The 24,103-nt window shown below is 36.6% G+C and overlaps 1 long non-coding RNA gene across 1 annotated transcript; it reads right to left on the bottom strand.

Annotated features, from left to right (window-relative positions):
- Window positions 1-440: 440 nt before the first annotated feature.
- LOC117598605 (uncharacterized) lies at window positions 441-13,011 on the bottom strand. Its single transcript, XR_004579241.2, has 5 exons — window positions 9,069-13,011; window positions 8,554-8,950; window positions 5,511-5,712; window positions 3,171-3,262; window positions 441-1,835 (listed from the first exon to the last, which is right to left on the bottom strand). It is a non-coding gene; the product is annotated as an uncharacterized LOC117598605 (long non-coding RNA).
- Between the last annotated feature and the right edge of the window lie 11,092 nt (window positions 13,012-24,103).

Here is a 24,103-nt window from a genome sequence, read left to right as displayed (position 1 = left end):
GTTACGGCCATTTTTTTATTTTTTTTGTTTGTATCACTGTAGCGCCACCGTGTGGCTGATCGGGGCGAGACTTTGCGCCTTTGTAGACTGGTGGAGTACTACCATCCCACTATTTCAAGTCTCTAGGCTTTACAGTTTCATCTGCACAATCAGTTTTAGGGCAGAGTAATAGCAGTAATAATAATAAAAATCCCTACAAAAACAATAGGGTTTCAGCACTTCATGCTTGAACCCTCAATGGTAAGTTCCCTGAACTTGCTTTTCAGCTGGAAGCTCATGCAAGAGATCTTCATAGGTCACGTTACTATCTGCTCTGAGGTGACAATGGAAATAGATGTGGAAAGCCTTTGTGGGAGAGGAACATATCATGCATCTTTGAAAACCTATTCTTGTACATTCTCATATCATGCCATATGTTCCTGCCTTATTTTAGCCGCACACTTGTTTGGCATAACCATTAATGAAGAAAGGTTCTGTCCTGTGGATAAATCTAACTATCCTGATACATCTTTTGAGCAACAAGAGAGATGCACACAGACATCACAGAAACTAGACATTCTTGCAATTGTCAGAAGTTGGCAGACCATTCCAGAGACCAGTAAAACACAAATAAATAATCTGCATGTTATTGTGCACCAAGAAGTTAGGTGTCTTTTGTATAAAAGACATTGTTCCAATGACACTTCAAGGAAGATACAGCCACTCTTTCCACATATCGAAAAAACACAAAAAAACCCACTAAAACATTAAGTTTTGTATACTGGTCAGTTTTGTGCACTGGTTGGCGCTGCACTGGGACTTACTGTGCCCATTGTCTATCCCAGTAGTCACTGTCTTGTGCTGTCTGCACATGTTTGCACTTGTGCACTTTATGTAAATTTATGTAGTCCCTTGTAGTTCTGTGTTGTTCTGTGTTTGTCTATGTAGCACCTTGGTCCTGGAGAAACGTTGTTTCGTTTCACTATGTACTAACTGGCTGTATATGGTTGAAATGACAATAAACTCCACTTGACGACTTGACTTGAGTTTTCAAGAAGGTTTGCATTGCAGATACAAATTTAGAAGGGTTTAAAAACAGTTAAAAAAAAAGCAAGAAAAAGCAAGAAATCCTATGAAAAAAATAAATGCAGGGCCAGATGCAGGATACCTTGTGAACACCTTAAATCTAATGGCTCTGATCTTAATAATTGAGGATAAAATGAACTAATATCAACATCTTGCAGTAAATTGGATATTAATTCCTAAACAATATTGTTTCCTGAAGAACCCGTATGTAATAGATTTTATAGTCTGAAAAGATAATTCCATGAATTACATCAAATGTTTTAGGTGTACGATAATCTTTGTACATGAGTTATTGAAATGAACAAAATATGATTATTGTGATATCACTCAGACCACATTGGTTAAGGAAGTTTTATTTGTTTGTGTATCTTTTATAAGCAGTAATCTTGCATTATCCGTTCCATTGAAATACATTTTTGTCCTTTATTATATATCACAGAAAAATTTACAGAGCTCTATATTATACAAAAATAAACCAGTTTGACCCACTAAATAAAATCAATTAAGAAAGTGTCCTGGAGAAATGAACCATCAGTCTAAACAAAACAGAACAGAGGTTACAGTCTGATTAAACAGCCTGAAGATGCACAAGACATTTGGTGCAAGTAGCCAAAATGTATAAAGTTTCAACATATTTCATTTAAGCTCTCTATGATGAAACTTAGTACCCCATCAACTGCCTGTGGACCAAATGTGTGAGTTAACAAGCTGAAGGCTGATGTAGAATCAGGCTTGATTGCAGGATGACACGTACACTAGCCAGCGTTTCCCTTTAATGAAAAAAGATTAAATCATTAATAATAGTTAAATCAAACATCCAATATCACAATATATAGCAAAAGAGCTGAATAACATTATTAAACTGTACTATGGTTACTTCTGTTTTCTGGACACTTGTCTTTACGTATTAACTCTGGACCAACATTTTAGCTTAGCCTTTTTGTTAGACCAGTGGCTAGGTCTGAAGCCTTCCCCTCTGTTAGTGGGCTGGACGTGTATATTTTTGTCTTCAATATTTTGGGTCGATTGAGGACCATTTCAGGGAGATTTGCCTTGCACCTCTGCAAAAATGATCAGTACTGAACTGGTAAAAAATGATCAATAATAAGACATCAAATAGAAATATAGAACAAAACTGTTCAGTCTTACAATGAAAATGTCCACCATATCAACCCATTTTAAAAGTAAACTTACTCCTAGCAGGTTTCTAAATACGTTAGAGGACATACTCTCTCCCTACTATTCTGCAGTTACTTTCTTCTTTTGTGACACTATAATGTGGCCCTTGTGACCTTGATGCCATCAGTGTCCTCTTTGGACAGTCCTCACTGTTAACTGACCCCACTTTCTCATTTTGACAACCTTAATCTTTGCCTGTGTGGAATGTTTTTGGTTGTCTTTCCTTCCTGCTGTCGTCTATGGCTTGCTCTGCCCCCTATTGGCCAATCTATGCTCAGCAGCTAGTAGACAAGGTTAATGAAGGCAGATATTTCTTAACATTATCTTGCTTTTTTTCTGATTTAGGTGCTTATAGGCTTGCACAATATTAAGTAATATCTTTTCACACATGTCCTTAAAGGTCCTAAAGTGCTTGAGCCCTGATAATTGCTGCTTGCAGCTTTATTTGGAATTGATATTACTCACTTTAACAGATTAGACAGATGCCGCAAGGTGTTTGCTGGCATCTCATATGGCTGTGCGCACTGCATTCCAGACAACATATCTAATAATAAAACAATGCTTACAAATTAACTGGTTTTCTGGTATTTATTAAAGCATTAAGGAATTATCACTAAGTTTTTCTTTAGATCACCCCAGCACTCTGTACACTTCATGCCCTATCTTCAAATAAATAAAAAAAAAAAAAATTCATACATCACTCAGTTTCTAATTTAATTGTATAAGTAATATAAGTATTTTTTGTAATTCAAAACCTTTTCTGTCAAGCATGGCCTGAGCAAACTGAAATATGGACCAAGTTAAGTGGCTTTTTAAAAATATCTTATCATTAGTGAATAAAGAAAATTACAACCCACAGCTAAAAAAGATAATAATATGAGGATCTTTAAAAGTAAAAATAAATAAATAAATAAATAAAGACATACCATTACAACATGGACACCACAAGAATGTCCATTCGCCTGTTGTGGGTGGGGAACCTCATTCCAAGTCCATGTCAGGGTGCATCCTTTAGCTGCTGCAAAAGAATAAAATTATGTATATATAAAGTAAAGTATAAAATTATATTTCCAGTCTGATTCTAAAGTCATTCACATGTTATATACTGTATATATATTATATATACAGACGCACAGTGCCATAAAAAAGCTTTTTCTCCTTTCCTGTTTTCTGCACGTTTCTCCCACTGAGTAGTTTCATATCAACTAAAATTTCATATTAGTCCTGACCTGAATACAATATAAATGATGTAGCAGGACCTGAAAAGAACTTCATGCTCAATGACCTACCAATATGTTCCGACCACCATTACAGAATATCCACAAGGGGCCAAAATCAAGGCTAAAATCAAAAAAGCAAAATCATAAAACTGAAATGATAGCAGTTTATTAAAACCATGACCCCACAATCAACAGTATTGTGTTATTGATTGTAAAGTCACTACCTTCAGTTATTCATGATTTCCTTTCTCTTTTCTTTTGTCTCTCCTAATGAATTCATGTATGTGACTTGTTTTTTGGAAGGTCACAGAACTATAAAATAAAAAGATGATTAGTGCAATTATCTCATATCAATCCTAATGTTTCATTGTATTAAAGATCAGTGGTCATACTGTTTACAATACTGTTGTAAGGATTATATCTACTGTATTTTGTCTGCTATGGTTTCCAATTGACCTATGTCTGGTGGCTTTAAAATTGTTGTATTATTAGACTTGTTTGTTCACAATTAGGCCTACTCACAAAACGTGTCCAGTAATTTCCATCATCTAGAAGGGCACCAATGATTGTAGCTTTTAAATATCTCATTCTGAAATGCCAGAATAGTTGAAATCAAAAGAAACATTTCAGGTTTAATAATAATTTCTGTTCTAGGCTGACAGAAATGGAACCCGTTGTGGTCTTCTGCTGTTGTAGCCCATCTGCCTCAAGGTTCGACATTTTGAGATGCTTTTCTGTTCACCACAATCATCAACACAATTGTACAGAGTGGTTATCTGAGTTACTGTAGCCTTTCTTTCAGCTCAAACCAGTCTGGCCATTCTCCATTGACCTCTTTCATCAACAAGGCATTTCCATCTGCAGAACTGTCGCACACTGAATGTTTTTTGTTTTTTGCACCATTCTGTGTGAACTATAGAGACTGTTGTGTGTGAAATTCCCAGGAGGTCAGCAGTTTCTGAAATACTCAAACCAACCCATCTGGCACCAGCAACCATGCCACGGTTAAAATCACAGTGATTACATTTTTCCCCATTCTGATGTATGATGTGAACATAATGTGCTCTGGACCTGAATCTGCATGATTTTATGCATTATGTGTACAGGTGTTCCTATAAACGTGACCAGTGAGTGTATGTGTGGTCACTTCCACTAGAAAAAACAAACCAACAATCCTGAACTAATAAATACAGAATAAAGTGAATCACGCTCAGGAGAAAAATCTGCCTTTCATTTACGGCATGTGGCAGACGCCCTTATCCAGAGCGACTTACATTTAATCTCATTTTTTATACATCTGAGCAGTTGAGGGTTAAGGGCCTTGCTCAAGGGCCCAGCAGTGGTAGCTTGGCGGTGCTGGGGATTGAAATCATGATCTCCTGATCAGTAGTCCAACGTCTTATCCACTGAGCTACCACTGCCCTGACTTTCAAAACACATTTATATTTGTGTGTGTGTGTGTGTGTGTGTGTGTGTGTGTGTGTGTGTGTGTGTGTGTGTGTGTGTGTGTGTGTGTGTGTGTGTGTGTGTGTGTGTGTGTCCTTCTGGCAAACAAAAATAAAACAAGTTCATTAATGATAATTTTGCAAATCTAATGTGTTTTTTTTAAGAATTAACATTATTTTATAAATGTGCTTTTGTAAAAGTGTGCTAAATAACCTGCAGAAACTCCATTTCTACTTTAATGATGCTGGGATTAAACTGAGTTTAAGTTACACATCTTTTGAAGAACCACATGCATTACAACTGCATTGCTATACATTTACTGTTTAGATACTGTATTTATTATTTTTATAGATACACATATATATTAAATATGGGGAGGAAAAAAAATCTGTTTTTTTTTGTTTCTGATAGAAGTGGACTGCGGTTCTTGCATTGCATTATGGTAAACGGGGGTATAAAAATGGTCTACTTTTTTTCTTTAGAGTATGTAGGGGTGTGTATGAAATGATAAAGTGCCCTTCCTATTTGATGTGAAATAACATGTCTAATGTGGGGATTGTTTTTGCCTCGCTGGTCTTCATCTTCATCCTTCTTCCTCACCATCACTCGTCACTCATAGTCCTTGTCCTCCTCTCCATCTGAAAGGGAGGGGTACGTGTAGAGCTATCAGTACCCGTCCAGCCATTTTTCCACCATCTGAGTGACAAGAGCATGGTTCCTCCGTAGGCAGCTCTTCTTCCTGGTGGCGAACATCCCTCCGTCCATCACACAGCAGCTTCTCCTGCTGCTCCTTGTTCCCCATCTACAAATAAACCATCAATAATTATGGTTATTATGGATTTATATCAATAAATAGATATTATATCATTACATCCCATCTCAGACACTCAGGTCTGCAGGTTGATAGGGCTTTTCCAGCAAAAGCTCTGGTCCCATAGTAAAGGCAGGTACACATCTGAGAAGGTGGGAATTGCAAATGATCTCATTTTAACCATAGTGTCAATTTAATAAGGATATTTATACAAACATTAGTTTTACATTAGTTTATTTGGAAGACATTTTAATAGATAGATAGATAGATAGATAGATAGATAGATGTTCATTACTCCCTCCCGTCCTGATCAAGCTGTTATAATGCTCTTCTCATTTGACGTTTATAAGAAAAGTGTCTTTCTTGCTCACTCTCTAGCTGCTCATAACTCTAAACACTAAATTCTAACTTTTATTTGACATGAAAGCACAGTTTTTTTTTTCACAATTACAAGCTCTACAGTATCAGGATTACCACTGAAGGGACAATCTACTCCCATTTCCTGGACAATGTGCGCAGTGTGTTTGTTGGCAGCTATTGCTCTGTGTATTATGCACCATTGTAGGTCACCAGTCCTCTTTGGAATTGGTAGCTTATACAGATCCCTTTACCAAAAAACCTGCTGTGCTCTGATCCTTTAGCAATCTTTGCCACTTTTGCTCTCTTACCTCTGCCAAGGCTTTCAGATTCTTCACCTTTATGAAGATGCCATATAGTGCTTTCCCCATGGCAGCCGTCACTCGTAGTGCTGGAAAAACTGGAGCGGTGTCTGTATGTGTCTTTTCTAGAAGCTCCCTCACCAACTGAGAGAGGCCTTTTTTTCATTATTTTGCTAATGATTAATTTTCCAGCTTTTTCGGCATAGTAGAACATGCAGTCTGTAGGGGTATCAGTGGGTTGCAGAGGATCTGCTAATCCCACACCCATGGTGTTAGTCCTATACCCCCTTCACATGTAGCCTTTAGCAGCTTCAAGCACTCCAGGAGGTAGCGCTGTCTAATCTCATTTCTCCAGCTTGTCTCAGCAGTACACATGGTGTTTGCTGCCGGCAGATAGAGTAGCCTCTGTGCAGCTTTGAGCTTAAATGCTGCTACTCTGCTCTCAAGGTGGATGAGGCCTTGTCCTCCTTCATGCACTGGGAGATCCAGGACGGCCCTCAGCCAATGATGTCCTGACCAGAAGAAATCTACCAGCCTTCTCTGGATTTCTGACAGCAAACCTGCTGGTGCATGTAACGCAGCCAGACAATGCCACACACTGTAAGCCCATACTTGGCTTATACCACTAACACAACAACTAACTAACACTTTTTAATGCAATCCTATTTTAATGTTAAGTACCTTAATTTTGAAATGTCTTGTTTGTTCACCAAGACACAATAAAATTTTTTAGGGCAACAATTTTCCATATTTTTTCAATCAAGTTCAGTCAACTTACTAAACTAACATTATTGGTTATAATAACTAAAATTGATCAGTTTAGGCAACTCAAAATATTAAATTGCACTAATTTGTTTTTCTTAGTTAAACTGAACTTTATTAGTAGACAAAACTCAAAAACTTTAATTTTAATATAGCTATTTAACTGAATTAATTTGAAAGAATTATCTTTACAGAACTGTTACTGTTTAAGCTACAGCTGCACTATAAACAAGGACAAAGAATACATCCAACAAGGATTTATCTGAATTCATTCAATTTATTTAAATCCACTTTCCAAATTCAGTTTTCAAAGAATGAAAACAAAGACAAAATATCTTAAGAACCAACTGCCAGTTTGAAATCTTTAAAACTGTTTTTTTATACAATCTTTGCCAAACATTAAACAGGCACAGTATGTATTCTTATACTGTATTAATATGCCACATAAACATTTGCTGAACATTAAACAGGCATAGTTTACTTAACAAACTTAAAATATGGAGTTTTTGTCTAACAAAACTGAAAAAGAACCTGAAGACAAATGTATGTTTTCTTGTCTTAGATGGAAAGCTGATTTGTCAGTGCTAGAACTTTGCCTTTCAATTTCTTCTTACCCAAACATAACATCACCTGCTGAATGAAATGGAACATGGTCATGCACTTGGGATAGTCAAGATGCAGGGCATAAGACAACAAGGCACATGGCCTGGGGCAGGTTCTCTAAATTGTTCATTACAACATTCCCCTCCAAAATGATTTCCACAGAGGATAGATGGAGGTGGGAGGACAGGAGATGCTGCGCCACAACTTCACTTTCTAGGATTCCAACTGGCACATGTTGGTATGAGAATATGGAGATTATTAAAACAATTCTAAATTTGTTTTGAATATGTTTTTTGTTTAGTTATGTGCATGCATAATAATTTGTGAATTATGTACACAAATATATGCAGGAGACCTGTAAAATCTGTAAATATTACATTTATGTTTGTGTCTGCTTTTGAATATGAGTAATTGCATATAACATGAACTACTAATTAAATTCAAATTACTAATTCAAGATGATATGTACAATTATACAATTATTCAATGAGATCATCCTGGATTGCATTTGAGTTTTAAAGGTTCATGAATTAAATTTTGCTTGATCTTTTGCCATGCATTTTGCCATGCATAGTCCATTCAAGTTTCAGAGCTTAAAACCTCCTCCTCACTCCTCACAAAAAGAGCAGCCCCAAAATCACCTGTTTCATTTCATTCATTTTATTACTAAATTATGACTAATTATGTTTGTGGTGATTTTTTTACTAACAATATAAGAGCCCATCAAGGAAAATAATAGAATAAAAAGTATGTCATGACCCCTTTAATTTACATCATCTACGACAGAAAAAAAATTAACACTACTTACAAAGCATGTTTTGAAGAACTCAGTTCGATCATCACCAATAATTACTGGAAGCCCTCTCATGGCAACACATCTCACGTCAGCGATCTGAATTGCAGTGGTGGCAGAGACAATATTGTATCATTTGTCAACATCAAAGGGAGGAAATTTCCATCAATTATTATTTTGTCCACCTTACATAACAGTCTTGAAGTAATCATAACAGGCTGACTTCAAAATGATGCTGACACTGGCATCAACTTAAATATATAACCCTTGGTTTGTTGCAGATCCTCACTCAAATTCTTGTCAGACCTCTCTTTGACCCTCTTTGAAATCAGTTTTGGATAGTGACGATCAAGAGACCATAGAATTCTTGTTTAAGGTTCTTCCCAACCACTCAACTGAATTCTTGGTACACCTAAAATGGTAAAACAAAAAAGCATTTGTTAACATCAGGAAATTTTTAATATCTAATTGTCATGTTTATCAGTACTCATTTTTTTACACAAGACATTTTTTTGAACATTTCACTTCACCTGACTTTCACAAACAGTGCTGGCCAATGCTGAAGAATCTGGCTTACAGGAGGCTTGTCGATCACAACATCCTTTCTTTGTAAAGACAGTGTCAGGTCCATCTTCCGATTGATAACAACTGCACTAGGTGTTTTTTTCTTCATTTCATCCACCAATTGCTGTCTGGATATTTCAAGAATGGAGGCATTCTGCCTATCTGGAAGGTCAGATAGGTAGTTGACCTCCCCTTTCCTTGGTCTCTTAATGTTCTTGTTAGGTGTATCACTGCTAGTCGAATATCTCCTTTTCCCAGCATTAACCATGATGTCTGTGTGTCCAAGGCTCCTGATTTTTGACCTGTAATTGCCAATTTTGTCTTTCAAACTGTTTGTCCACCCACAGTATCCAGAAGGTGATCCCGGTTCTTGAAGACAGGGGTGAGCATCCACCAATGCCTTAGCAACAGCTCGTACATCATCAGCAGTTTGGTATGCTTTTCAAACTGTTTGTCCACCCACAGTATCCAGAAGGTGATCCCGGTTCTTGAAGACAACAGCTCGTACATTAGCAAGAGCTCGTACATCATCAGCAGTTGAGTATGCTTTGAAGGAGTATATGGTCTCTGCCAGCTTCTGAAGAATGTCATGTTTCAATTCCTTTGTCACTTTTAGGTGCGTTCCATTTGGAGTTTTGGAGAACAATACTGTATCTGCCGTAATTGAAGTATCACTCAATATTGTCACTGCGTTTCACTTGATGACAGTGGCAACAAATCAATCACAGGAATGATTTTCACAGTTGGTTTATGAGGGAGCTCTGACAAATCAGTCAGATTGCAAAGTTCATTATCAAACTCTGGATCTCGAAATGGTAAAGTTATACTCTAGTAACAACTTATCAAATCTATCAACTGAGCAGGGTTTTGTAGTCAGTGTGATTTTTCTGATATAAGCTTCTGTTAGAATAACTCTCAAAATCATGGGTTCTTGAGAATCCATCTGGGGGAAAATACAAAAGAGAGTTAATTTAGCAAAGAATCAAAACCTTCAATGTCACCATCAGTTTACGATGTACACCATAGGCTGACAGTGGAAGAATATCATTTAGGTCTTCAACCTGGCATATCTGCATCATATGATCAAAGGTGTTCAAAATACCATGATGTCATGACTTTGCACACAAACAGTACCTCTGTGTTCACAGCAATAATGTGAGTGATCTACTTAAACTCAGGTAGCACTGAACATGATCCAGCTGAAAGTATCATTTCTGTCTTATATCAATCCCTTTAATACAGACAGATGATGCAAAAAGAAGTGCTTCTGTTTGAGGAGTTTTCTGACCAAGTGTTCTCTGAACGTTCTCTGGGAAGGTAGTAACTAACGCTGATGTAACCTTAGCCATTTCCACAGCCAGCTTGAAAAAAATTGCAGTCTAGCTGATGGCTAAGAGCCCTCTGGTGTTTCACTGCAAGTGTCAAGGTAACATTCTTGATGTTCTGGGCATCATGTATAACCTTTTTGAAGAACTGATGTTTTCCTTCAAAGTGCATTGTCCAGACTTCAGCCGGTCAGGTCAGCATAGTGTTCAATGTAGTGGTGTTTTGGTCATAGTCTAAAATCAGGGAAGGCTGACTGCAAAAGGTCCCTATGCTCTACCACCTTGTAGTCAAGGATGTATAACGACTCAGCAGTTAATTGAGGTGCCACAGTTAGTGCAACAATATCCTTGAGGAGCATGAGTATTTCCCGTGTGTTGTCACCCATAGGAATGTACTGGCATACATAAGCAGAGGTCGAAGCCTAATTAGACACCAGTTCTCATGCCCATTTCCCCCAAGTGTGTGCTTGGTGGAGATATCCTTTGAAATCTGCTGAGGCTGATCAGTTTTGTCAGAGAAATGATTTGATAGCTTCATTCAACACATCTAGGGTGATGTATTTCTTTGCCACCAGGTCTTTGATGCAAACAGACAACTCCATTGGGACTATTTCCTCTAACATCATGCAATATATCAGGGGGATAACCACCAATGACATGAAAATGATCCAAATTTGCTGTCAGTGGGCATTGTCCTGTAACACCTGTGTTTCTACCCAAATTTGGATACTGCAAAGATTCTTGCACCTGCCTGTTGTGTGTATTATCTGTCTTAGTTGAAATGCACTTCTTGGACTTGTGCATCAGTCCTGTATGCCATGCAAAATCTGCAAAACCTATCCACAAAGAAGCCGTCATAAAATTCTGCAAGAGAGTGGTCACCAAGGTCATCTGCAGACACATAGAGCACTGTTCCCTTAACACATTTACCAAGACGCTCAATGTAGACCCCATGCTGTTTGAGAGAGGCTAAATGACAAAGAAGTGGGTACAGTACTTTGTCATAACCACACGGTCTTACTGTTGCAGTGTTGCACAAAAGGCCAATCTGAATGGAGTGTAGTGGCGATCTGTATTATTCAGGCAAGTTTGCAGTAACCCAGTAAACTGCACACATATGTTTTCTTTTACAACCCCTGGCAAAAATTATGGAATCACCACACTTAGAGGATGTTCACCCAGCTTTTTTACTTTATAGCAAACAAACAAATCACAGATATGACACAAAAAAGGTTTTGTTCAATAGCTTAACATTCTGGTTTGTGAAACACACATAAAAAAATTCAAGGACATTTTTTCTTATTAATGGCATGTCTTTTTCCAAATCAAGTAGAGGAAAAATTATGGAATCACTCAATGTTGAGGAAAAAATTATGGAATCAATTTTTAATTTCCATTTCTAAAACAAATACTGGGACAAGTCTAAAAATGCTAATAAGTCAGCAGTTAAAAGGGAGTGCTTACACACTTTAATGGGCTGTTGGACTTGGCTAATTGAAAGGAAACATGGCTCCAATGAGAGAGTTGTCAGTTGAAACAATGGAAAGGATTGTAAAACTCCTTCAACAAGGAATTTCAACATGGAGTGTTGCCAAAGAAGTTGGTTGCTCCCAGTCAGCTGTGTCTAAAATTTGTTGGAAGTATAAACTTAATGGGAAGGTTATGAAAGGTACATATACAGGCAGACTAAGGAAGATGTCAAAGCATCAGGATAGAAAACTCAAAGCACTATGCCTTGAAAATAGAAAATGCACAACAAAACAAATGAAAAACAAATGGGCGGAAACAAGAGTCAATGTTTGTGACAGAACTGTAAGAAACCGGCTGAATGAAATGAGATTTATATATAGAAAAGCCAAAAGAAAACCACCACTAACACCAAAACAGAAGAAAACAAGGTTACAGTGGGCTAAGGAGAAGCAATCATGGAGTGTGGATGATTGGATGAAAGTGAAATTCAGTGATGAATCATGAATCTGCATTGGCCAAGGAGATGATGCTGGAACTTTTGTCTGGTGCCGTTCTAACAAAACATATAAAGATGACTGCCCGAACCAATCAAATTTCCCAACTCATTTATAATATTGGGTTGCATGTCAGGTAAAAGACCAGGGGAGATGGCAGTCATTACCTCAGCAGTCAATGCACAGTTGTACAGTGAAATTTTGGACATTTTCTCATTCCATCCATAGAAAATAGGTGAAAATAATGAAAATAATTTTTCAGGATGACAATGCATCTTGCCACAGAGCAAACAGTTTTAAAGCTTTTTTTCAGGAAAGGCATATCAACTCAATGACATGGCCAGCAAACAGTCCGGATCTCAATCCAATTGAAAATTTATGGCGGAAAGTAAAAAAACTGGTCCATGTTAAGGCTCCACCCTGCAAAGCTGATCTGTCAACTGCTATTCGAGAACCAGATTGATGGGGAATATTGTTTTTCATTAGTGAGGTCTATGCCTCAAAGAATAAAAGCCAGAGGAGGAGCAACAAAGTATTAATTGTGTTTTTTTTGTTGATGATTCCATAATTTTTTCCTCTACTTGATTTGGAAAAAGACATGCCATTAATAAAAAAAATGTCCTTGAATTTTGTTTATGTATATTTCACAAACCAGAATGTTAAGCTATTGAACAAAACCTTTTTTGTGTCATATCTGTGATTTGTTTGTTTGCTATAAAGTAAAAAAGCTGGGTGAACATCCTCTAAGTGTGGTGATTCCATAATTTTTGCCAGGGGTTGTAGATGTTCCTAAAGGGTTAGCCACTTAAAAATCATCAATGTACAGGCCCAGAGTGATTGTGAATTCATCACAACTAAGAAGGGCATTCTATCTAAAGCTTGAGCCATTTCTACATGTCCTATATTCATGTGGTTTATGTTCTTGTTTCGACAAACCTTATCCAAAATATCTTTCTCGTTCATAAGTTTCTGTAGCATCTGGAAGAGGGGAACATATGCTACTGTTTTCGTTCTTTTCTCAACTACATACTCTATAGGCATTACCAGAGGAAAGTTGTGCATGACAAATGATGTTCTCCTTTTACTGGTTGCAAGACATCCATTTTTCCCACAATATTTGGACAATATGTCATTCTCTGCCACAGTTTCAAACACCTCTTTCACAACTGACTCACCTATATGTCCAAATTGTTTCTGAAGAACAGCAATTCTTGTGCAGAAGTGGCTGAGACAACTGAGCTATGTGGCAAAGCTGTTGAATTACTTCCTGAACAGAGATCTTTTGTATGTGAAGGATGGTTTGTGTTTTTAAAAATAGAGCTGCTAAATTATGCTCCACCTGTTGTCCTAAATCTTGAGATTCTGTCTTGCTTGCTTCTGCATTGCCAGCATCTCCTGCAGAGCACACTCCCAAGTATCATTAACTGTCATCATTTTCATTCCCATTACTCTCTATACTTACTGTTAACTCTGGTTTAAACATTCCCAACATTTGTGATCTCAGTGCTGCTTACTTTTGGGTGCTTTGAACACTACAGCCTTGACATGGACACTGAACTTTTTGGTGGTCTTTGACACCACACACACTCTCTCACACACACGCAACTCTTTGTCTGTTCCTATTTAGAATTAGCCTCTTAGTTCCCCCGAAGAAACATTCATTATACAAAGACACCATTAAAAATTTAGGAGGACAGACAGAATTACTTAAAAATTTCAAATGAAGTCTTTTTTATTTGTAGATGTTTAAAGGGTGTCTATATATTGTTTAGCTTCAGTTTCAAAGAATGTCAATACAGACCTAGAATTATTATATTTACATTTATAAATAAAATATTTTGCCATAATAATTAAATTAATTAAATCAATTAAAAATGACAAAATATTGATTGTTCTTGCTTTTGTCATATCTACTAAAGCCAAATAAGACATCAACTAGACAAAGACTAAAATCTGACTCAATATGGTCTATGATAAATCTACACTGAAAAAAAGTACTAATTATGAGATTGAGTGAGCGTGATCAATTCACATAGTATTAACATACCAATTACATTATGAAATCTCGTGAGGACGTTGGCACAGATGTGAACTATAACTGTTATGGTTTTAAATATAGAATTAAATTAATGCAATTAAAACAAGGGTTATGGTAAGGGTTAATATAACTCAGTGGTAAGGTGGCTATGGCAAAATGCCTGCAACCTGGGTTCGATCCTTAGATCGAGTGAGAGTTTGATTTAATTCAGGGTTTTGAAAATATACATGAACAAATCATTTTGGATGTACGAAAACAAATTGTGTTAATATAACTCAATTCAATCATGTGGAACTGATTTGAATTCAGTAAATTCAAAGAGCTTTTCTTTTTCAGGCCCCTTATCTACAGCTGCTTTAAAAAGCATTATAATGCCAGATGGAACAGCAACAACAGCATATTCTTTTGGAGTGACTGGTATCCTATATCTTGTTAAAAATTAAATCTGCACAACTAAGCAATAATCCTTTTTCATCAAATAACTGTTTAACCATCTATTTGCAAACCAGTGTTCATTGACCAGTAATTTTTTTCTTGGATAGAATGTATCTATTATTCCAAATAAAGTACATATGAGGTGAGAAATTTTGCTTGTAGATGAGGGGCCAAGGCAAACTGTTAAAGAATGTTGTACATGTTATAGTCACAAAGTAATAAGAACCACCCAGCCTAGAAAACATATCATTAGGAACAACATTCCAAATTGATAGATGATTGTTTAACAACTTTTTTAATCCAATTAACCTTAAACATAATGTTTAGTGTTGTGAAATCCAGGAAGTTAAGTCCTCCATATTCATAATGACACATTTTTTTAATATAGTGCATTTTATATTTCCAAATGAAATTTAGAAGCATTTTGACTATTTACACTCAATCGCGTTTTTTGTTTTTTTTTGCTTCCGTACACTCCACCTGTGGGAATTTTCAAAATTAATTTTCTATATGCAGTATAACAAAACCAGAAGAACAACACTACAACACAACCCTCCCACCCCCCTTCACACACCCATAAGACAGGAAAAAAGGGGGGCATTAGTAATATATAACATTGTTGCTTACAAATCCAATGATAATTGCATACAGCCAGATAAATCTGAGGCTCTTGATACATGTAGACAAGAAGGAAAATAAACAGTCCAAAAAAAGAAAACATTTAAGTGCATTAAAAAAAGAATACAGAAAGAGATCACATAATCAGTCTCCAAACATTTGTCCCCTAACCATTCCAACATTGATGAATCAACTCGGTAAGAATGGTTTCCAAATTCTAAAGAAATGACCCACCCTCTGATGGACCAACCCAGTCAGTCTTTCCAATACAATACTGCAAAATAACCAAAGAGATTTTTTTTATCTGAGAGTCATAGTTTTTAACAGAGTCTGCTTAGCTGCATGTAATAATGGCTGCACCAGTACAGCTTCATCTGTGCTGCCAGCTTTAAGGGCTAGTATACAATGTAAGGATGTGACCAAGAATCTTGCCTATCTCTGAAATAATTTCTGCCCAAAACTTCTGGACCTCTGGGCATTCCCAGAACATGTGCACATGTGCCCAAACCTGTACCTCACATCAAGAAGAATTACCTACTTTGCTCATTATCACAGGTGTCCAGTGCATCCTGTGTAATATTTTGAACTGGGTCTCTCTATCTTTATTACTCGTAAGGATATGTTGAAAATTCTCCAGTATTGATCCCCACACAGAGTCATCAATTTCCACAGCTAAATCATGCTGCCATTGCCTTCTAACTGCATCTGCAGTGGGAAGATTTTTATAGAAAGCAGAATAGACTGAGGAAACAAAAGAAGAGGTTTTTGTTAAAAGGTCTTTCAAGAAATTAGTGCAAGGGATTATTTTGGTCAAAAGTTTGGAAGGAAAATCCCTAATTTGCAGATATCTAAACAAATTTTCTCCTTAATAGCTTGAAATGACAGCATAATTTCTCCATCAAAAAGCTTTAAAAATTGTTATACCTCTAGTATGCCATATCTTAAGTGCCTTATCCTGCATAGACGGTAGAAAATCTGGGTTAAGAAATACTAGGGCTAAGAGGGAAAAGTGTTTATTCAACTTAAAACGTGTCTTTATATTATTCCCTGTATAGACAATGTATGGAAAAACCATAAAGTTGTCCCTAACAGATAGCTTTACTGATTTAAAAATGGCAGGTATTTCAGGGACAAAGGTACTTTGCAATGTACTTTGCATCCAGAATCAGCTCCTTCAAGATCAAGCAATGTATTGGCTTGGTCTTCTTTACACCATACAGCAATATATCTCATCTGAGCTGCCCAATAACAGAAGCAAACACTGGGAACTGAAAGACCACTTTTTTCATAGGGTAGATGGAGTTTGCTAATTTTCATTCTTATTTTTTACCCCTCCAAATAAAGGTTGTGAACATTTTATCAATATCAAAAAATCCTATTAGAAATTGAATTTGGTAGCATTTGTAGAAGATAAAGAAGTCCTGGAAGAACATTCATTTTTAAAATACTAATTCATCCCAGCCGGGAGACAGGTAAACCATTCCACATTTGTAAATAATTTCTGATATTCTTTAAAATACTATGGAGATTCAGGTTAACAAGGTCAGTAAGGTTGGGGGGAACCTTAATTCTTAGATAAACAAACCCTTTTGGTGCCCACCTAAAAGGAAAATCAAATGGGGATGGAGAGTCTGCAAGGGTCCCAATAGGCATAACCTCTGTCTTTGACAAATTAATCTTATACCCAGAAATGCGACTAAAATCATTTAATGTTTCTAACAAACTCTGCAAGGCATTCAACAGCTAGAGTGAACAACAGTGGTGACAATGGGGACCCTTGACGAGTGCCTCTTTCCAAGTGAAAATAAGGGGAGGCAAACCCATTAGTCAGGACAGAGGCTTTCGGAGAACAACACAACTTCACCCGATTCATGAATGTATCTCACAAATTGAACTGCTTCAAAGTATAAAACAGATAGGCTCATTCTTTCAGCATATTGCATCATATTAAGAAGTCATCTTACATTGTTAAATGAGTTCCTGTTCTTAATGAACCTATGACCTGGTTTTACCAGAGAGGGGAGAACCAATTCAAATCTATGTGCCAATACCCTCGACAACATCTTGGCATCTACATTTATCAATGAAATTAGGCAAAAGAAGCCGGGTCCTCAGGATCCTTGTTCTTGTTGTAATCAAAATATATGCCTTATTTAAACTCTCTGGCTGCCTGTGTAGCTCACCGTTTGAATAGTTGTACACTTTTGCTAAGTAAGGGAAAAGAATAGGCTTTACACTATTTGACTGGAAAGCTGTCTGGTCCTGGGGCTTTGCCTCCCTTCATTGAGGAAAGAGCCTCTAAAAGTTCCTGCTCTGTAATATCACCACCCAGAGAGGTGTGTTCTGTTTCAGGGAGAATTGGAAGTTTAATCTGGGCAAAAAATGCATCTACTTTCACTTGAGTGCACGACTTGTCGGAATAATATAGATTCTTATAGAATTTAACAAAAACTGAGTTGATCCCTTTGTTGTCAAAGTCTTTTACCTTTACCGTCTTTAATAGCTGCTATAGTATTTGAAGTTTGTCTTTGGTTTATTAATCTGGCAAGATATTTACTTGGTTTATTTCCATATTCATATATTTTTTGCTTCTGGTAGAATAGGGCAAGCGATGTTTATCGCTTTATCTGACATCACAATATTAAGTGCAGCCTATAAATATGATTTTTCTTCAAATTCGCTTTAGTTGGGTTGGATTTGTGCTCACTCTCTGCATCTTTTAAATTAGTCTCTAATTCCTGCTGCTGTTTTCTTTTTATAGGAAACAAAGGAAATTATACAGCCCCTTAAAAATGCTTTTGCTGTATCCCATAAGACCACTGGGTTGGTATCAAGGGTGTCGTTCACTTCAAAGAAAAACTTAATCTGACTCCATTTTTATTTTAAACTCTGGGTCATTTAGAAGTAAATGGTTAAATCTCCAAAATCTCTTTCCAGTACAAATATTAGCCAAGAACAAATCTAGAAAGATAGGGGAATGATCAGACAAATGAAAAGATCCTATTTTACACTTGTCTAGTAAACCCATGATTTAAGGGGGGCAAAAAATCTATTCTAGAGTAAGAGCTATGAGGGTATAAGGTAAAAGGTAAAGTATATCTTAGGGGTATAGCTTATGCCAGACATCAACCAAATTCATATCATTTAGTGTGCCCTTTACCTGCTCTGCATAAGAATTGGCATTTGGTTTACTTCCTCTGGTAGTTTATTGTGCAGGCAATCTGTCTAACAAATTATTCAATTCAATTCAATTCTATTCTATTCTATTTTTTTTTTTTTTTTTGTATAGAGCATCACTGTCCTTTTCGCACCTTATTAGTGCATACAGCACAATGCGATGGCTACTCCTCTGCTATTGGATGAATAGGAAGAATAGTACACCTGACCAGCCCATTCTCTCCTCAGCCTTTCATGTTCTTTATCAGTCAAATGCGTCTCCTGTAAAACTGCAATGTTTACATTTTCCTTGTTCATACAGTTCAAGAGTTTTTTCCATTTGATTAGATGGTTGACTCCTTTTACATTCCAAGAACAGAATTTAGTAGAAGACAGAGTCATATATGTTCAGTCTTGAAAAAGATATAACTGAAATCTCGCTTGAAGTGTACATTCCCCACTGTTATAAAATAGGAAAAAATATGCCCCAAAAACAAACATGAACAAAGTCACAAAAACATCAAGAACAAAGTCACAAAAACATCAAGAACAAAATGAAACAATTACAGTTACCTTCAGGAACTAACTTGTGGGTATGTGACAGACAGCCTTCTCCTTGCCTAAATGCTCACTAATGTTGATTAAGCAGGAAGGATAGAAAACCGAACTCCCCGAACCTTTTCGACGACCCCATGCCCTCCTGTTATAGTCCATCACTATACCCTCAATGATTAAAGTGGGGTGACTGCCTATGAGAAAGGTCATAGCTATGCATTGTGTAAATTAGTCTACGGGTGAACTTGATGGCATTTTGTCAAGGAATTCAGCCACAGCATCTGGAGACTTGTGGTAAGAAATCCTCAAAGTTGCTGGGTACATCATCGTATAGGCAATGCCAAGCCCATTTAGCCTCTTCTTTAACCTCGCTGAACTCTCATCTTTTAGACATGAAACAAAATGAAACAATTGATGCAAAGAAGTCCTCAAGGATATGAATTTGAGTGTCCTCTAGCATGAGCTGCTGTAATAGTCTTGCTTTCTGCAAGCTAGGATAGGGAATAGGGAGACGGGAGGCAGGCTTGACACCAATCAAAAGGTGCTTTATTCTCCAATTTTACTTCTCCTCTCAGCGGTTTTTAATTCACCTACACATTGAGGTTGTCTCTCTCCTCTTTATCCTCAGAGGAGAGTTCACTGCAACACAGAACCTACGTTAATAAAATTCCTCACTGGTGTGCCACCCTTACCACTCACCTTCTCTGACTCTGCCCTCCATTCACTAACCAGCGCTCGACCACTGCTCCACTTCCATGGATACGTTTATCCTCATAGTGATGCAAGCGAATGTAGACCACCCTCGGCTTAACTGAGGTTAGGCCACCCGCGCCTCCTGAAACTACGGTTAATCTAGCCGCTTGTGCAATTCCGGGGCGCGGCTTTTAGACACTTAGCGGTAATAACACTGACAGAGGAAAACGAGCGTTAATATACTTTGGATTTATATAATATATAAAATATCTGTTAATCTCTGTTAATATAAATAGCCAAGAGGCTATTTTAATTCATTATATTCATTATAAAATGGACATTTCAAATTGGTAGTGATCAAACCCACTAAAATTACTTCACAGTGACCTACTCTATTGTGACAACAGATAATAATAAAGAAATAATTTTACTGTAGAATTTTAAAGTATTTGCTTCTTAAAGTCAATGGCTCTGTCAATATAATTGTGCCAGGAGGCTAATTTGAAGCATTAGAAAAATGCACATTTCAAATTGGTAGATGACCAAACCAACTCAGATCAGTTCACAGTGAGCTCCTCCATGCTCATGCTGATCTTTAGATCAATTAATTCTACAGTAGAATTAATTCATCTGTATTGTGAGCATAGAGGAGCTCACTATGAACTGATCTGAGTGGGTTTGATTGTCTACCAATTTGAAATGTTCCTTTTATAATGAATCAAAATAGCCCCCAGGTTCAATTACATTGATAGATTCACTTATTTTGAAGAGCAATAAATTAAAATTTCTACAGTAAAATTCTACTTTCTACTTTATATTTCTAAATTAATTCCTTTCTATTGTAAGCATAGAGTAGGCCACTGTATACTGATTTGAGTGGGTTTGAGATTTGAAATGTCCATTTTATTTTGGCAGTATGTAAGGAAATATTAATATTTAATAATATAATAAAAGAAATATCAATATTTTTGGTGTCAGAGACTTCCCCTGTGAAATGATCCATCTATATATTTAAAAAATTTATCCATGGTTAGATTTATAATAATAATATTTTATATTATTCTTATATTTTATATAATAATATTTTTAATATAATAATAATAATAATAATAATAATAATAATAATAATGAAGTTTCTTAAATGATTTATACCATCTCTATAAACTTGATTGATTTTGCCCATTATTTAAAAATAAAGGCGCAAATATAAAAACATTTACCCTGGATACTCATAAATACTGTGAACTGTTGTATGTTGGTTTTGTTATTTATTTAAATTTCAGTTTGTATAAAAGTTAAGTTGCTTTGGTTGTGTTGGAGCTCGAGGGCGCGCGCTTTCCGCTTTCGGTGTTACTACCGCGCCCCTCAGTTGCCGCGACTCGCAATTGCACGAGCGGCTGGTTTAACCACAGTGTAAGGGAAGACATGAAGGCATGAAGTCACTCAAGTTTCATTTAGCATTTTGTCATATCAGAGAACAAAAAAATCCTGAAAGAACTTTATCCTTGTCTGCATCACCTGCTTGTTAGGGACACTGGACACCACTGGGCAAACAACCAGCTTAATCCCAGCAACTTCATTTAACTTCATTCACACGCCGTTTCACTTATATGCGTGTTGATGTTCCCCTGACAAGAAGCTGCCTCGGAGTTTTCACTGCAGTCTCGGTGCCCACACACTTCTCTGGATACGGAGCACCTCTGTAGGTCTTCTGTCCATAAAGTGAAATGAGCAAACGTGCGGTCACGTCGGTGCTTTCTGTATGTTCAATGCTTTTAACCAAAACCGAAGAGCTTCTTCAAGTTTAGGAGGAGGATGGAGATCCTGTGTCGTCTCACATCCACTGAGCTCTGCTGCACGTTTTATAGTTAAAACACAGCTGCTCTAACAAAACTATTCTGTTTGTGCCAGTTTTTATGGCAACCCCTAACTGCACATACAATACCAGTTTTCTGCAAACCATTACTATTAACGTTAATGAGACCTTATATGGCAGTATCGAGAGACGCTATGACAAATACAAGCTAGCTAGCTAAAATAACCGGAAATCCCCAACCAGAAGTCTTAAACAAAACCTTTCAAACACACCGAGTGCTCTGCCTTTACCAGTCGGCAGAGGCACGCACCCGGAAATGTTGTGACATTTCTTCCTCGGGTTTAATCAAATTCGTAATAACAACGTTTAATTCACAGTAATATTATTCCAAATACATCTTGAGTGTAAACAATAACCTAGATAAAAATATAGCCCAGGATATGTCACTAATATTTTAGGAGTGCTGAGAAGAAATTTAAGGGGAGCTCGAGCCCCACTAAACAGGTTCTAAATCTGCCTGTGCTACCTATACAAATAAAATACAGCCAAATGAATCAACAAAACAAACACTGATATCATATATAAACATTCGTAAAGTGTTGAACGCCGAGTTACTAGTTGAAGACAGCCGCAGCCAGAAACTTGTTAGCTGTTAGATTTTGGTTTAGAAAAGCTCCAGCGGGACACACTGCCAGTTTCCCGCGAGCGTGACGTTGGCCAATGAGCTTTTAGCATTTTAAACTTCTATTCAATTCAATTTTAGTTGTACAGCGCTTTTAACAATGGACACTGTCACAAAGCTTTACAGAAATAAATACATTCAGGATATAAATTTTAAATGTATTAATTTATCCCTAATGAGCAATCCAGAAGCCATGGTGGCAAGGGAAAACTCCCTGAGACTATTATGAGGAAGAAACTTTGAGAAGAACCAGACTTAGAAGGGAACCCATCCTCATCTGGGTGACAACGGATAGTACAACTATAAATAATTACCTTCTATAACTATGTACTACATGGACAAATAGTGCAATTGTGTAACAAGTTTACAATTTTCGTTTGAAACTTCTACATTTTAAACTTCTAGAAAATATTTCAGATAACTACAAAACAAAAATAATAATAATAATAATAATAATAATAATAATAATAATAATAATAATAAATGGTATTCTAAAAAGATACATTAAATCTGTCTAATTGAAAATTATCACCAAACCTGCACAGTTGACTCAACTCAGGATGACAAGCTGGCAGAGGAATTTTAAATGAACTCATTAAATATTGTTTATCAAACATATACTCTTCAGTTTAAGAAAGAAATCATTAATTTTTGCTCAGTCAACTTGATAAAAAATAGTCTTTCAAAATTTTGTTAAGTTGGTTTTTTTTTTTTTTTAAAAAACAGTGCAGTTGTTGTACTACACCAGCGGTGTCCAAACTTTTTTCACAAGGGGCCAGATTAAACCTCATCAAGAAACCTGAGGGCTGGCGCATATACATATATATATATATATATATATATATATATATATATATATATATATATATATATATATACATATACATACATATACATATACATACATATACATATACATACATACATACAGGGCCAGCACTAGCTATAAGCAGAGCAGGCAATTGCCTAGGGCCTCGGGCTTGGAGGCGGGGCCTCCATAACCGTAACAAACCTGTACTCAAAAGAAACAAAGAAACAAAGAAAGCGCAGCTCGTGATGCAGGTATGTGAGCTGTCATCATGTATTTTTGATTGTAAATGTATATTAAAATAAACGGAGCCTTATTCTGCCGATTCGCGTCAGCGCCATTTGAAGATGGATCATTATTTGCAGCCGGTTTATTCTGAGTTGAAAACAGTGCGAGCGCCGTGACGCGTTAAATTCACGTATGACGCTTTGAATCCGAGCTGATCGACTGTACAGTGAATCAGCAGGAGCTGATTTTCAAAATACTAAAGAAAATGTAAAAGTTTAACAAAAACTGCAATCGCAGTTAGGCTAGACCATTGTTTATTATTTCAAAAAAGTACCTCAACTGTCTGTATAAATTCCGGTGATGTTTACATTATCATAATAACTTACTATATACTTTTTAGTTTTCAAATAAATTTTGCTGTTGTATTTACTGAATAAATACAACTTAAGCATACAAATACAACTAATGAAGTTAACTATTCTTTCTGCTTAGTAGTTTGTCTTCTTCACTTCCACTGTTGATTTGGTTATAGTGCATAATTAGGGTTTATAAATGCAATAGATATGACAATCTAGCCTATATTGCTTTAGTAGGAGGGGGAAATTGTGTCCATCTCCAGCTAGAAAAATGACATCTTACCCCCCATTTTACTGTATAGAGTAGGCAAAAATGTTTGTTATCCC

Source organism: Pangasianodon hypophthalmus, chromosome 12 (assembly GCF_027358585.1).
Source record: "Pangasianodon hypophthalmus isolate fPanHyp1 chromosome 12, fPanHyp1.pri, whole genome shotgun sequence".
Lineage (NCBI taxonomy): Eukaryota > Metazoa > Chordata > Actinopteri > Siluriformes > Pangasiidae > Pangasianodon > Pangasianodon hypophthalmus.
Note: the sequence above shows the minus strand (reverse complement) of the source record. Positions and strands in the feature narration are given on the sequence as shown.